Below are 13,423 nucleotides of genomic sequence, written 5' to 3' on the forward strand. Positions count from 1 at the left end.
TGCAAGAGTGCACACAAAGATCTATAAAAGATCCAAACTGACTAGAAGACCTCAGATTTCAGGAGAAATGCATATATATATATATATATATGCATTATATATATATAAAATATTCTTGAAGACCTTCAGGAAGTGGGAGGTTTTTACAAAGAGACCTTGTAAAAGAGAAAGACAACCAAATAATACTTCTACAATTTAAAAAATGTGATTATTGTGCTCACTTCAGCAGCACATATACTAAAATTGGAACAATACAGAGAAGATTAGCATGGCCCCTACACAAGGATGACACGCAAATTCATGAAGCGTTCCATATTTTAAGCTAAGCTGTGGAAAACAACCCAAATGCCCATCTTCTTGACTGGATCAAGAAGATGTGGTTCATATACACAATGGAATATTACTCAGCAATCAAAAAAGATAAACTCATGCAATTTGCAGCAACATGGCTAGAGCTGGAAGGAATCATGCTCAGTGAAATAAGCCAGAAAGAAAAAGAAAATACCGGATGGTCTCACTCATAACAGGAATTTAGAAAACCTAAATAAGGGACCAGGAAAAAGACTAATTATAATAAAGTGAAAATCAAAATCAACAAGCAACTATAAACCAGAGACACACTACTTGGGGGAAGAAGGGGAGGGGTTAGGGTCAATATAATGGGGGTAGGAATAGTATGGGGAATATAACCAAGATAAAAATGCATACGTTGTGCAAAAATAAAAAATGATGTAAAAAATGTATTTTAAAAAAATTTTAAAGTTAGAAATTTTAAAAAATTTTAAAAATGTGATTATCCAAATTATCTTAGTTAATAGCAGAACAGGCACATTAATGAATAGGAATAATAATTAAAAGGAGTTATCCAGAATGTCATTCAGAGAGAGAAACAAAAAATACAAAAGAGCTAACAAAATGTCAAGTGTTACAAACAAAGACCAAAGATTTTCAAATGGGGTCCCCAAAGAAGAGGGTGGAAGAGAGATCATATTTGAAGAGATAGTGACTGGGAATTTTCCATCATCAATCCAGATTCATGATGCTCAAAGAATTCCAGTGAGAATAAAGAAAGTTCAGGCCTGGACACATCATAGTAAAACCACCAAAAACCAAAGATAAGAGGGATACTCTTAAATGAAGTTCAAGAAAAAACAACAGATTCTCTTCAAAGGAGTGTCAGACAGTAACAAGACAGAAAATAGATTGGCCTTTTCTTTTAGAATTTTGAAGACCATTATCAACCTAAAATTCTGTTTCCAGTGAAAACATTTCCAAGGGAAAAAATAAAAGGTACTTTCAGAAAACAAAAACAGAATTTGTCACCCAAGTAAAGCAAAATCTAACCGATGATGCCATTCAGGTAGAAGCAAACAAATCCAACGTGGAAGATTAAAGTCATAAGAAGGATTTGTGAATTCATCTACGTAAACATTGAAAGCAAAAGTTAGGCTTTGTGACTTATAAATATAGCAAGACTACTGTATTTTCCAGAAGAAGGGTAATGTTACCAATTAAACTCAGATATTGAAACATAGGTTATAATTTTTAGGATAACATCTGAAAGGAGTAGAAAAAAGAACTTAAGAGTGCCTAAACTAGATGAAAATGGAATTATAAAAATTTAAAAATATGCAAGACAGGAAAGAGTGCGACAAATGATAGGTATAAAGCACAAAGTAAGAGATTAGATTTAAATCCAAATAAAACAGTAATCACAATTTAACTGAAATATGTACAGAAGAATGAGAAATCTCTTTATGAGCAGATATTGGATGATTTCCCAGACATATTTTCACATGAAAAAGCAAGATACAAAAAATTATTTCACCTTTTGTACAAGAAAGGAGAAAAAGAAATACCCAAATTTATTTATTTTTGCAAAATGAAACACAAATATCAAAATTAGAAATAAAATATTGAACATCACCCTATAGGAGTAGAGGGGGTTAGTGTCTCTGGAGTGAAGAATGAAATTTCTAAATATACTTTTTTTATATAGTTTGACTCAAACAATATTAATGATTTTTGCATTCAAAAAATAAATTGAATGAAGGATTTGGGAAAACTACAAAATCTAAGGCAAACAGAAACAAAAGAACTAACCATGTATCATATGGATACATAACTTCTAAACACCCTTCTACTCTTATGATAGACCCTTCATGGAGTATTATTTAGACTAAACACAAAAAGAAAACTGCAAGGAAGTCTGAAACCTGACTTAGTAATTTTGTTGATAAAGCAGCTATGAAATACATTGAATTCATTGCAGGACTATTTTTGAGACCCTGTGTTCTCATTGTGGTCTAGAGAGGCACAATGTGGGCAGAAGAGAAGAAACCCTATATTGTCCTCACCATAAACCTGAGGCACTTTCCCAGAAAGGCCACAAGCAATTACATCTCTGTACCAATAACACCTTGCACACAGGTCTTAGTTTTTAAATACTGTCCCCCAGTAAAAAGAAACAGTAGGATATCGTGAAGAAATGACTGTTTTTCTGAATGAGAAAACAGGGAAATTACCAAGGAAATCTGGACAATCTTGTTGTACTTGTAAAAAAGTGATGGCGAACTGAGGGGTTCCAGCCAAAGGACACAGGACCCCTTAACAGGGAGTAATTTTGTAAGAGTTTACTTACAGCAGCCAATCTGGGATAATTTAACCTCAAAATGAATAATGACCAGAATAGATGATAATACTGAAGAGCAAAATAATGCATGAATCTACCCTGATCCTAAAGACTTTCTTGTAAAAAGAAGGGAGAGAGGGCCTCCTCGGTGGTGCAACAGGTTGAGCGCAGCGCTGTGAAGTTGTCTGCAGCCTCTGCAACATGGGTTCAATTCCCAGACGGCCAGGGAGCTACCCACACGGCGTGGCAGAACTCTCCTGTCTTGCCGGCTGTTCCCCTCAACAGTGTCTTCAGTCAATCTGCCTGTTCTGCTCCCCACTTTGTCTCTGGAGAATTCTCTCACCCTCCCACACCTCTGGCCTGTACCCTAGTTCTTGTATAAAAATAAGTCTTTAAAAAAAAATAAAAATAATAAAAAGGGAGAGAAGGGAAAAACTTTTCCTTAGAGAAGAATGCCAACTAAAAGTGTGAAAGGAATGATACAAATTAAACAGCACTGATGGATGATAAAACATTGGGTAAGAGATTGGTGGGGAGCAGTGATGTGACAAAATCTGATGATCACCTTAACCAAGTGACCAAATTTGGTATATGAGTAATACTGGGACCAACTGTATCAGGTACCACCTAAAAAACCACTGAGGAAAAGACAATTTTGTCCTTCTATGTAGTACTCCTGACAAAAATGCTTACCTGGACCTAACCTTTAAGAGGAGTCAGACGTATACAAGCAGAAGAATGCCCTGCAAAACTGAACTAGACAAAAAAAGAAAGGAAGGAAAAAGGAGAGGGAGTGAGGAGCAGGAAGAGAAATTAAAAAATAAAGGAAAAAAAAACTAGAGACCTTTTCTACATCACAGGAAACTACAGGTATGTGAGCGACTAGATGCAATTCAGAACCCTTGGTTGATCTGGGTGGGGGAAATTTTAGAAAGACCTTGGGACAACTGAGGATATCTGAATGTGGACATACATATGATGATACTATTGCATCAGTATTCAAATTTCAGCATGGATATTTAGTAGAAAGAGAATGTCCACGTTCTTTAGAGGTAAAGGCTCAATTCTCACAGTGCAAAGAAGTACTCATATTCAAATAAATACACATACATTTATGAATTTTATTTATATACACATGTGTTTGTATGTAAACATTTATATAGAGAATATAGCATACTCATATATGGACACTATAGCAAAGTATTAACTTGTGTATCTAGCTGATGTTCATTGCAAATTTTCAACACATTTGAAATGTTTCAAAATTAAAAACTGGGGAAAACTTAAACATCAATTTAAAAGACAAAAATTGTTACACTTTCTTAAAAAGAAAAATCCAAATGTATAAGAGTTACATTTAAACCTAAACATTCTAAAAGATTGAAAATTTAAGAACTCTTCAGATGGTTCTATAAATGTCAGCCAGACAAATTTTAAACAAAAACCACTACCATAACAAAGCCATCTCAATGATTTTTCAGAAAGTTCAAATCACAAATTTAAAAATCTGAAATTATGTATGTCTAAAAATGACTTCACTATATAAACCAAATTTGACGATAGGAAAAAGACAAATTTACATTCATTAACATAAGTCTTAGTTATCGATAGGACAAGCAGTGAAGTCACATTCACCAGAGAGGAAAAATCTCCAGACACACAAGGACCTGTTGTTTAGTGCCCAAGGGCACTTTAGGAATTATGAGAAAATTCCTAAAAATTTTTATCTTATGATAAAAAAAAATGGATTCCAAAGACATGGAATACAAAAAACAATGGCAACCAAAAAAGCAACTAAAACACTACTCCAAAAATTCTCTATTACAGAAAAAAATAACCCTATGATTAACTAATATCTGATATTAGGTGAGAGGTGATGGAATAAAAGAAGAAGGGATAGGAGGCATGCAAATATTTTGTGCAAGAGGAAGCTATAGATTCTGATTAACTAGAGCCTAGAAAAATATTAACTTTAGACAACAGATACACGTCAAAAAATCAAGGTTAACTACTAACAACTGTGTAGTTGCTGAACCACTAGAGCAAAAATCAGAAACAAGAACAAAATCAAGCACACACAAAAAAATAATCAAAGGCAGGAAAGAAATGAAATAAATGAAATGAATATGGGTACTTCTTCAAGCAAAGAAATACGATAAAAATATGGCAAGTTAATCCAAAGATACCAGTGACTAATATTGGGTTCACACGAGGGGAGGCAAGGCTATGAGCTATTTACAATACCCCCAAAATAAAAATGACACCAAAAAAGTTAAAAACAAAGGAATGAAAACCACATGCAACAGAAAAATACTAAGGTTAGTAGAATATTCTAACTCAGTAGAGTTTAAAGCAATCACAAGAGAAAGAAACAGGGCTCATCACCAACAGCTGTGGATTAGCCCCCAAAATTCAAAGTATATAAAACAGAAATCCTTGGGAAAAAATATGAGAATAAAACCCAGAACTACAGTAGTTCGAACACCCTTGGAATCTGCTCCCATACATATTCTCTAGGTTTTTGCTGATATATCAGCAAAACTTTACAATTAATTTAGTGTAAGCTGTATCTCCCCAGGTTGCATTCTGCTTCTCTCTGGAGGTGCTGAGAATTGATTCTCAGGAGGCGTTAATTAATGGTAATTAGGGACACTTAGGGTGGGTCTCAAGAAACGTGAACATGCACTTTTAAGGGTATGGTGGGGTTTTCAGCAAAGAGTATTCTCTTTAGGTGTCACTGGGCAAGATACTTGAAGGGACAAGGGATGTTTAGGCTGCCTTGGGGTTTCAAAATGGTTAGTTTTATCAAAATCTAACCAGATATTCCCATTCCAGGTTTTGTTCCCTTCTTTCCTACTCAATGTCCTAAACTGGAACATAAAAACTTGGCAATATTGTGAACTGAGCAGCCATCATCCCACACAATTGAACTTTCTAGTTAATTTTCAGCAGTATCAGCCCATGTGACTACAAGAAACGACAATTTTCTAAGGTTCAATAGTCACACTATGACTTCAACTGAATGTCAAAGGGCCTCAGTTTATCATATTCTTTCCACAAATACTCCAGTACATTGAGGACCATCCACCCCACACCCTAGTCCTTATAGTCATCGTGGTTATTTCTTTAACAGCCAACACCAACAGTTGCTTGGGATTCCAGGGCCTTTGCTTCCGTTGTTGTGTGGCAATGAACCACAGGTGATAGTGTCACTAATTGTGCTTCCACTGCTTGGCATCGACTACCAGAACCCTGGTTCCCAGTGGGAAGGGACTGAGTTCTGTACGTAGATCCACACTTCAATTGGGGGCGGGGGTTGGGGTGTGCTGGTGCTTGTGTATGTGTGTGTGTGTGTGAGAGAGGGTGGGGGGGGAGGGGGGGAGAGAACAAACACATGCACTCCTGGGACCACTCCCTGAACTAATTCTGAATCAGGTGGGAGACAAATACTACACAGGGACGCGAACACAGAAGGTTTAGCAAGAGGAACAATTTACAGGAGTATATACTAACTGATGAATACCCTAGGGCTGAAGAGTAGCGGCCAAGGAAGGAACCAACTTGGAAGGGCAGCCCCTTCCTCCGGCTGAGATTCAGGTCTCCTTCGGGAGACCAGGCTGCAGCCCACTGCATGGGGAGAAGCACCCCAAGTGTCCAGGACCAGAGCAGGTGAGGGTGGGTGGCTGGAGGTCAGGAAGCCGCCACTGGGTGCTCAGGCAGAACTGGGGACCGGCGATAAAACCTGCTGGAGGGCGCACCCCTCGTCCTACACATGTTCCTCTGGCGGCTTTGGGGCAAGTCAGACACACACCCCAACACAGAAGGACATCCTTTCCTCCGGCAGCGTCCCTCCAGCTCCCTCTACTGATGAAGTTTAACATCATGTTTACCGCAAGCAGCCAGCCATGTTGAGAGCCCAGCCCCACAGGCAAAGAAAAGGGGATTGGAGCTGAGAAGCCAGAAACAGTTCACCGTTTCACTTCTTTGCTTTCCATTGCGTCTTCTTTTCCCTCAACCAGGACGCGCAGTCAGAGTTAGTTGTCCCAGGGAGCTGGGCTCCCGGCTGCCTGGGGAGGGAGGGTCCCCCCGCCTGTGCTGTGGGCCCTGTATTCCAGGAGCGGTCCCCGGGGAAGCCCTGGCCCCTGCCTTCCTTCTGTCTCCAAATCCTCCTTGGGAAGCTCTGACCCTATCTCTCCCTTGACCGTTTCATCAGTCTCCCCAGCCCACGCTGGTTTTATTGTTTTTGTTCATTTACCCGAAAAGTGATTCTTGTAGCCACAAACAGCCAGGTGGCTCTCTCAGCGGCCAAATTCAACAGAAATATCACAGCGCGTGGTGGGGAAAGCACTTGTCCTTTGGGCACCAAAGCCTCTAAGCAGACTCATGGGGACAGGAAATGCTTTGTAAGTGGGTATCATAAAACTGTTAAATGGAGTTAGGACTGCAGACAAAACTGAGGCACATAGAGGTTAAATAACTTGAAGAGGTTGCACGGTTAGAAACAACTGCACTGGAATTCAAAACCAGGCCTGACTCCAAAGTCTACGTGTCACCTGGGGTGTCACCTCCCTGCTCTCTGCCAAGCTGCTACGCTGGATGGTGATGAATACAGTGTCACACCCCAGGCAGCCCGTGCTCTGGCAGCATCTGAGAACCACCTTCCTCTCACAGACATATAACACCTAAGTTGTGCCCAGCTGCTTGTAATACTCCCTACCCTTTTGCGTCATGTATCACCCAAAACACACCACCTTTCACCCAAGGGTGTCCCAACCCAGTGTCTCACCTGTAGAGCTAGCGTTTTCCTCCCTTATGTCAGAGTTGGACCTTGACCAAGCTTAAAAACACTACAGCAAGGACTAGGTCAGCCCTGTGGCAGCGGATGCTTAGTCTGGCTCAAGACTGGCGAGAGCAGGGTAGTAAGAAAAAAAGCACGGGTGTTGCTTGGGGTGGAATTTAAGCTTCTGAGGGAGCAACAGCTGACATTTAAGGCTCCTCCAAGCCTGAGTTTATTTGTTCAGAAAAAGGAACAACAGCTGTGAAGGATGTCAGCCCTTCCAGGTGGTTAAATGTCAGTGATGCTGCTCCTGCAAGAGATGGTGGGGCCTTGAAAAGTCGTTTTATGACCATCTCTATCTCCATGGCACCCTAGTGGGTGCAGGAGAGACAAGGGGTTTGGATTTGGGAGGGAATATGAACTAGGATCTACAATTTAAAACACAAAGTCTATTTCATTTTCTAAGAAGCTGCTGCCTGCAAGCTAATAGGGAAATAAATGACCATGATGTAATTATTCTCCTTGAAGATGAAACTTCATAATAATATTACTTTCATTTGTTCTGGTCACCCTCAAGAGCAGCCTCCAACGTATGTTTCAGAGACATGATCTAATTGTAAAGCCCTAAGTGCTCGGGCAGGGTCAGGCATTACTCACCCACTCAGTCCATTTTCCCAATGAGTCAAGTGAGGTATGAGGCAGAACCCACCTTGGGAAATGAGAAAAAGTGCCTTCAGCTGTTGCCGCCCCTTGCTGGCCCCTCTTCGACACTCCCTGGGTCCAGCCCTTTCTGCTCTGCTTTTCACTGACTGAACCTATTTTCGGCACCTGGTGCTCTCAGAGCCCGGGTGTCGGAGGTGAATCTGATTGGAAAATCAGTGCACACGTGAAGATGGAAAGAGGCAGCCAGCTGCTCTCATGTGTGTCTATGTAAACACATATTATTTAGTAGGATGTAGTTGTTTACCCAAGAAGTGATAGGTATTACTTCCCTCCCCATGTTAACAAGGCCCAAAAGAGTGAATGTGACCTGTGGAGTCTGGAGGGGCCTGCCCTACCCATATCCCCTCCCGAGAGAAAGGCCCTCAGCAGCCCGGTATGCACCTGAGTGCTTCCACCCAAGCCCTCAGCACAACACTGGAGACATCTGACCCTGGGCAGTCAGTCCAGGCTTCTGATCTGGCCCCAAAAGATGAACTTGGAAAATCATAGTCTCTTTGTGGAACTTGAAAATGTGAAAGCAGTTGAATGTCATGTTAACCTGAAAGTGGCATAGCTGGGCCACCTCCATCCAAACAAAGCTCTTCACCTGAGAGGAGCAGAGCGGGGGGGGGGGGGCTGGCCATGCTGAGTGTTTCCTCAGTGCCTGGCTTTTCTCTCGACTTCTGGTGCTAGTCCAGCGAGGCATCCCCTGGCCTTGGCCTGTCCTTGGATGCCCTTGACATTTCCTCTTGCATCCAGATAGTACAACACCACGAAGAGGGTGGGTATGGTGCTCACCCATTAGTGGCAGAACTGGGAACAAAATCCTGGCATAAAAACCAAAATGGGTATATGTGTTCACCAGAGGAGGGGTGATCATGGAAATACTGAACAACTGTGTGGAGAGGCGCACTGGTCAGAAGAGAGGTGCCCTTCCAGGGCCACAGCTGTGCACCAGCCTGAGTCAAGACTGTTGTAGGGTAAGGAGAAATGTCAGGCTTTTCTGCCCTCCCGCCATCAGGATAGATGATGGAACCTTGCAGTCCTGAATGCATGCCTGATGGCGGGCACCTGGAGTAGGGTGTGGGCATAGGTAGATGGGATTCACCTGGGCTAAGACTGGGCTTTTAATGGCGGTGTCACGGGGAAGCCAGCAGAAGCCAAAAGAAAAGCCGAGAGAGAAGCAAGAGAAGCAGAAGCTGAGAGAAGGCCAGAGGGCCCAGATAGAATGAAGACTTGCTGGGGGCTGGGCGGCCTGCCAGCCTCCTGGCCCCCCAGCACCCTTATCTGCTGTGTACTGGGTAAATCCCAATAAAAAGACCTGCAAAAAGCCACTAAGGACTCTGACTCCTCCTTTACCTGCTCTGCATGGGATCAGAAAACCTGCACAGTGGCCAGTCCTGCCTTTCAACTGTCAAGGAGCTGAAGCAAGGCCATCAAGAACCACCTCCCGGCCCTCCCTAAAGGGATACTGCTGCTCGCACACTACACATGGTCAAGTGCAAAGCAGTCTTCAGACGGCTCCTGAGCCGACCCCGTTGGATGGAGTCTGAGAAGGATGGGGCGGAGCTCTTCTGAAGGCTCAGTCACCTGGTCTGGCACACAAAGACCAGTCACTTCACATCTTGGTTGTCCTTATGCACACAAGTGAGGATGATTCAGGGTGTGGCCATGCAAGAAGGAATATGAATCTCTGAAGTTCCTGGGGTAGAGTTTATAGATCCCTGTGGATAAAGAAATGCAGTGCTGGTGGTAATGGTCAAAGGCCAGGCGCGCCCCTCTCCCCAGTAGACAAGGAAGACCATTCACTCCTCACCCTGCTGATTACTTAAACTGCACCAGTGATGTCCAAACATTTTGCACACCCCCACATGAAATAATCAAAATAAGTGCCCCTTGCATATTTTTAAGCTGATAAACTTTTTATCATCAGCTCAGTTGCAAAGAAGACAACATCCAATGTGAATCTGTATTTTAAAATGAAACTTTTTTATTACTTTCCTAAGTGTAATAACAAAACCGGATAGTGAGATCAAAGACACGGAGGGGAGACAGAAGTGCAGTTCTTCTTGAAGGAGCTGAGATCTAAGTGAACCCTCATCAGCTGTGCAGCAGGGGCGGGGGGCTGCACACTGGGGAACAGAGCAAAGGAAATAGTGAGAAACAGACTGTGAGGGGTGGGGGCGGGGGGGCATGTGGAACTCTGGGGGCCATTTTCCACTATCTTCTTTTTTGCCCCTTCACACTCTCTACACCACAGCCACTGGCCTGAGCAATAGGCTCCTGCGCTGTCTCTGACTGTAGGCTTCTAAATGTACTTATACAACAGTGTGCTCCAGCGGGTCTGAAGAAGGAAAAGCAGGACAGTGGATGTCATTCCCCTGGCTCCTTTCTTGCAGGGAGCCTCAGACCAGCTGGCTTCTTCTAGCAAAGATCCATCTCCTGAGAGGGGAGGCTCTCCACCCAGCCATTTCTGTCTATGTCTGTTTCTCTTCCTTCCCCCAGTCCTTCATGCCTGGGATGGCACCACCTGCCGGTAGAGCCTTTGGTACTCTACTCTCTTGTTGTTCTTAAAGTCCCTTTATTTAACTCTCCTCCAAGTGTACTAACTTATATAGTCATCTATTTCCTCTAGGGGCCCTGGTGGTACACCGTGATGAAATGCTTACATCTTATTAGTAGTATTCTTAAGTCCTACTTAACTTCTTAAACAGTCTTGCATTCTGTGACATTATATCACTTTTTTTTCGGTTTTTGTTTCCAAGTGCCTACTGCAGTGCTTTAGGGAATGTGTCGTGAATATATATATATATCTGATGCATGACAGAGCTAAGTGATACTTGGCCCTCTGAGAATGAAATGCTGGCAAAGGCCATGAAGTTCAAATCTCAGAATGCATTCCCATGCACAGCCCTCTCTGGGGGATGCAGACAGTCATTAAAACTCCACTCCCCTCTCCAGGTTAAAAACTTCCCCTTCACCCTAGTGTGAGTTGGAAAACTTTCAGCCATAACTATATTTAGTTGCTGGGGAGGGAGGGGGAGAGGAGAGGTGGGTCAGAGGCTAAAATGAAAAAACAAACCAGAATGTATGTATACTTAAGTAACTGAGATGAGTTTACTCCTAACATTTGTCTGGGAAAGCCTCAGCCAGCAGTCATATGACAAATAAATGAAAACAGAAGGCGTTCCCTGCCATTGAGTGGACTCTGGCTGCTTTCATTCATCTCCATCCAAGAGTTGGGTCAAGTCATGGCTTTGTCACAATGTGGGAGCTTGAAGTGGCTTCAAGGCCACTGATAGGGACACAGCCCACAATAATCACTGCAAGTTACAGTAGTTTTGATGTTTCCTTCATCAAGATGACATAAATTTACTCTTAAAAGGAAACTTAGAGACAGCAGAGAGGGGAAGCAGGAGGGAAGAGTGAATGGCCTAGCTAAAAACAGGAACACATGTGGAGGAGAAAGTTTCCCTGCGATGGGAGGCTCAGCCCGGTTCCCAGCACCCCAAGCAGCTTCCCTGGGTGGAAAACCCCTGGCACAATACACTGTAACCGATGTTCTGTTCACACCTTCTGAGAGAGCCAAAAAAAGACAGAGACGTATGTGGGCTTGGAAAATAAGAAGCCAAGAGGAAAGGATATAGAGAATGGTTAAAAATAAAACTTATCAGATGAGAATTGAGTCCTGAGAATGTTATCTCTCCCCACAGGAGGGTGGAAAAAAAAAAATAGGCCTGTCAAGGAGAACACAGGCCACAGGATGAATAAGCATAAAAATAGGAGGAAATGACCAAGCAAACATGCCCAGCATTCGAGAGGAGGCCTAACTTTCCAGGATGGGCAAGATAACCATCGAGGGATGCAGGACAGGCTGAGGGGCTGTTTTAGATGGAGAGAGACATTTTTACCCTCCTGCCTTTTCTCAAGCTGTTTGCTGTTTTTTCCCATGTGCATTTAATACCTTTTCGGAAAAATAAAGGTCTGTGGAAAAGGTTCTGGGGGATTTCCTACTTTTCAGCATTTTTATAAAGGGTACCCTGGTCCCCAGTGATTTTTTCCAAAATCCAGGCTGTTGGCAAATGCTTAAGACCTCCAGCAGCTTGCTTTCGCTTCCTCATCCTCCCCTTATTCATCACAACCTTATTCATCACAACATTTACACCCCTACTCCCAACCAACCACACAGCTTTCCTGACACCTGATGTGAATTTGGACTTCTTCCAAACCTCTCTTCAAACAAGTTGAATATATCCAGACCATAGTTCTCTTTAACTCCCCTTACCCTGGAGGTTTCTGAAATGTTCTTTTCCATCCTTCACTCCCAAGTCACCTTCTACCTCTATATCCACCATTTCCCCCCCCCCAAAAAAAGGTGCAAAACAAAAATTACTTGTTAATTTTTAATGACCCAGTGTTTACCAGCTCCTGAAATAATGAATTTCACTCTACAACTGCTTGTGTATCGCTATGCAAAATTGTGACAATAACCACAAAAGGCCATTCTCTGAGACGTTTAACTTAAAACACACTCACAAAAAATGGTCTCTGTTTTGAAAAATTTCAGCACTCAGAAGCATAAGCTGCAATGACTTCCAAAAAAGTTGACTGTTCTAAGTGCTAAGTTTATCAAGGTCAAACAAACAGGATTCAAAAGAAATCTGATGATTTTTCAGTACTGAGTCAAGTAGCAAAAAAAGCTGTCTTGAAGACATTGAAATGACACCCCTCTACAAGCCACCTTAAAAAGATGAGGTAGATCTCCTCTCTTGCCCACTGCTCCCCTCAGCAGTATATTTCGTCAGTCTGCCTGATCTATTCCCCACTCTGTCTCTGGTGAATCCTCTCACCCTCCCACGCATCTGGCCTGTACCTTGGTTCTTGTATAAATAAATTAAAATCTTCAAAAAAAAAGTTAAAAAAAAAAGAAAAAAGATGAGGTAGACTACTAGGTGCCTAGGAGAATTAAGAACGTTGGTAAATTTCCATTGAATGTCATGCCAAAGTGATGAAGGTATTCCCCATGATGGCAGGGTTATCAGTGAGATGGGTGGTTATCAGTGACAGAACTCCACTCACATCTGACATTCTCAACTCTACCTCAAGCCCAAACTGGAAAGTTAGATGTACCAAAAGAGAAACTTGTTTCTGTTTCTTTTCCTCCCTCCATGATGCTGTGAAACAGTAGGAAAGATCCCATGACAAAGCTAAGGCAGAAGTCAACCATGAAGTGGATGTTTTCTGCTCATGAGGTTTTCACAGAATAATTCACTTTTTTTTGGATGAGACCCTTTGGGATTACCAAAACATTA

General features: G+C 42.3%; 1 non-coding gene across 1 annotated transcript; it reads left to right on the forward strand.

The window, feature by feature from the left end:
- The first annotated feature begins 213 nt into the window (after positions 1-213).
- Positions 214-320, forward strand: LOC119239712 (U6 spliceosomal RNA). The gene has a single exon (XR_005123978.1). It is a non-coding gene; the product is annotated as a U6 spliceosomal RNA (small nuclear RNA).
- The last annotated feature ends 13,103 nt before the right edge of the window (positions 321-13,423 follow it).

The sequence above is a fragment of the Talpa occidentalis genome, unplaced genomic scaffold, assembly GCF_014898055.3.
Source record: "Talpa occidentalis isolate TD23 unplaced genomic scaffold, MPIMG_talOcc4v2.1 talOcc4.11, whole genome shotgun sequence".
Classification (NCBI taxonomy): Eukaryota; Metazoa; Chordata; class Mammalia; order Eulipotyphla; family Talpidae; genus Talpa; species Talpa occidentalis.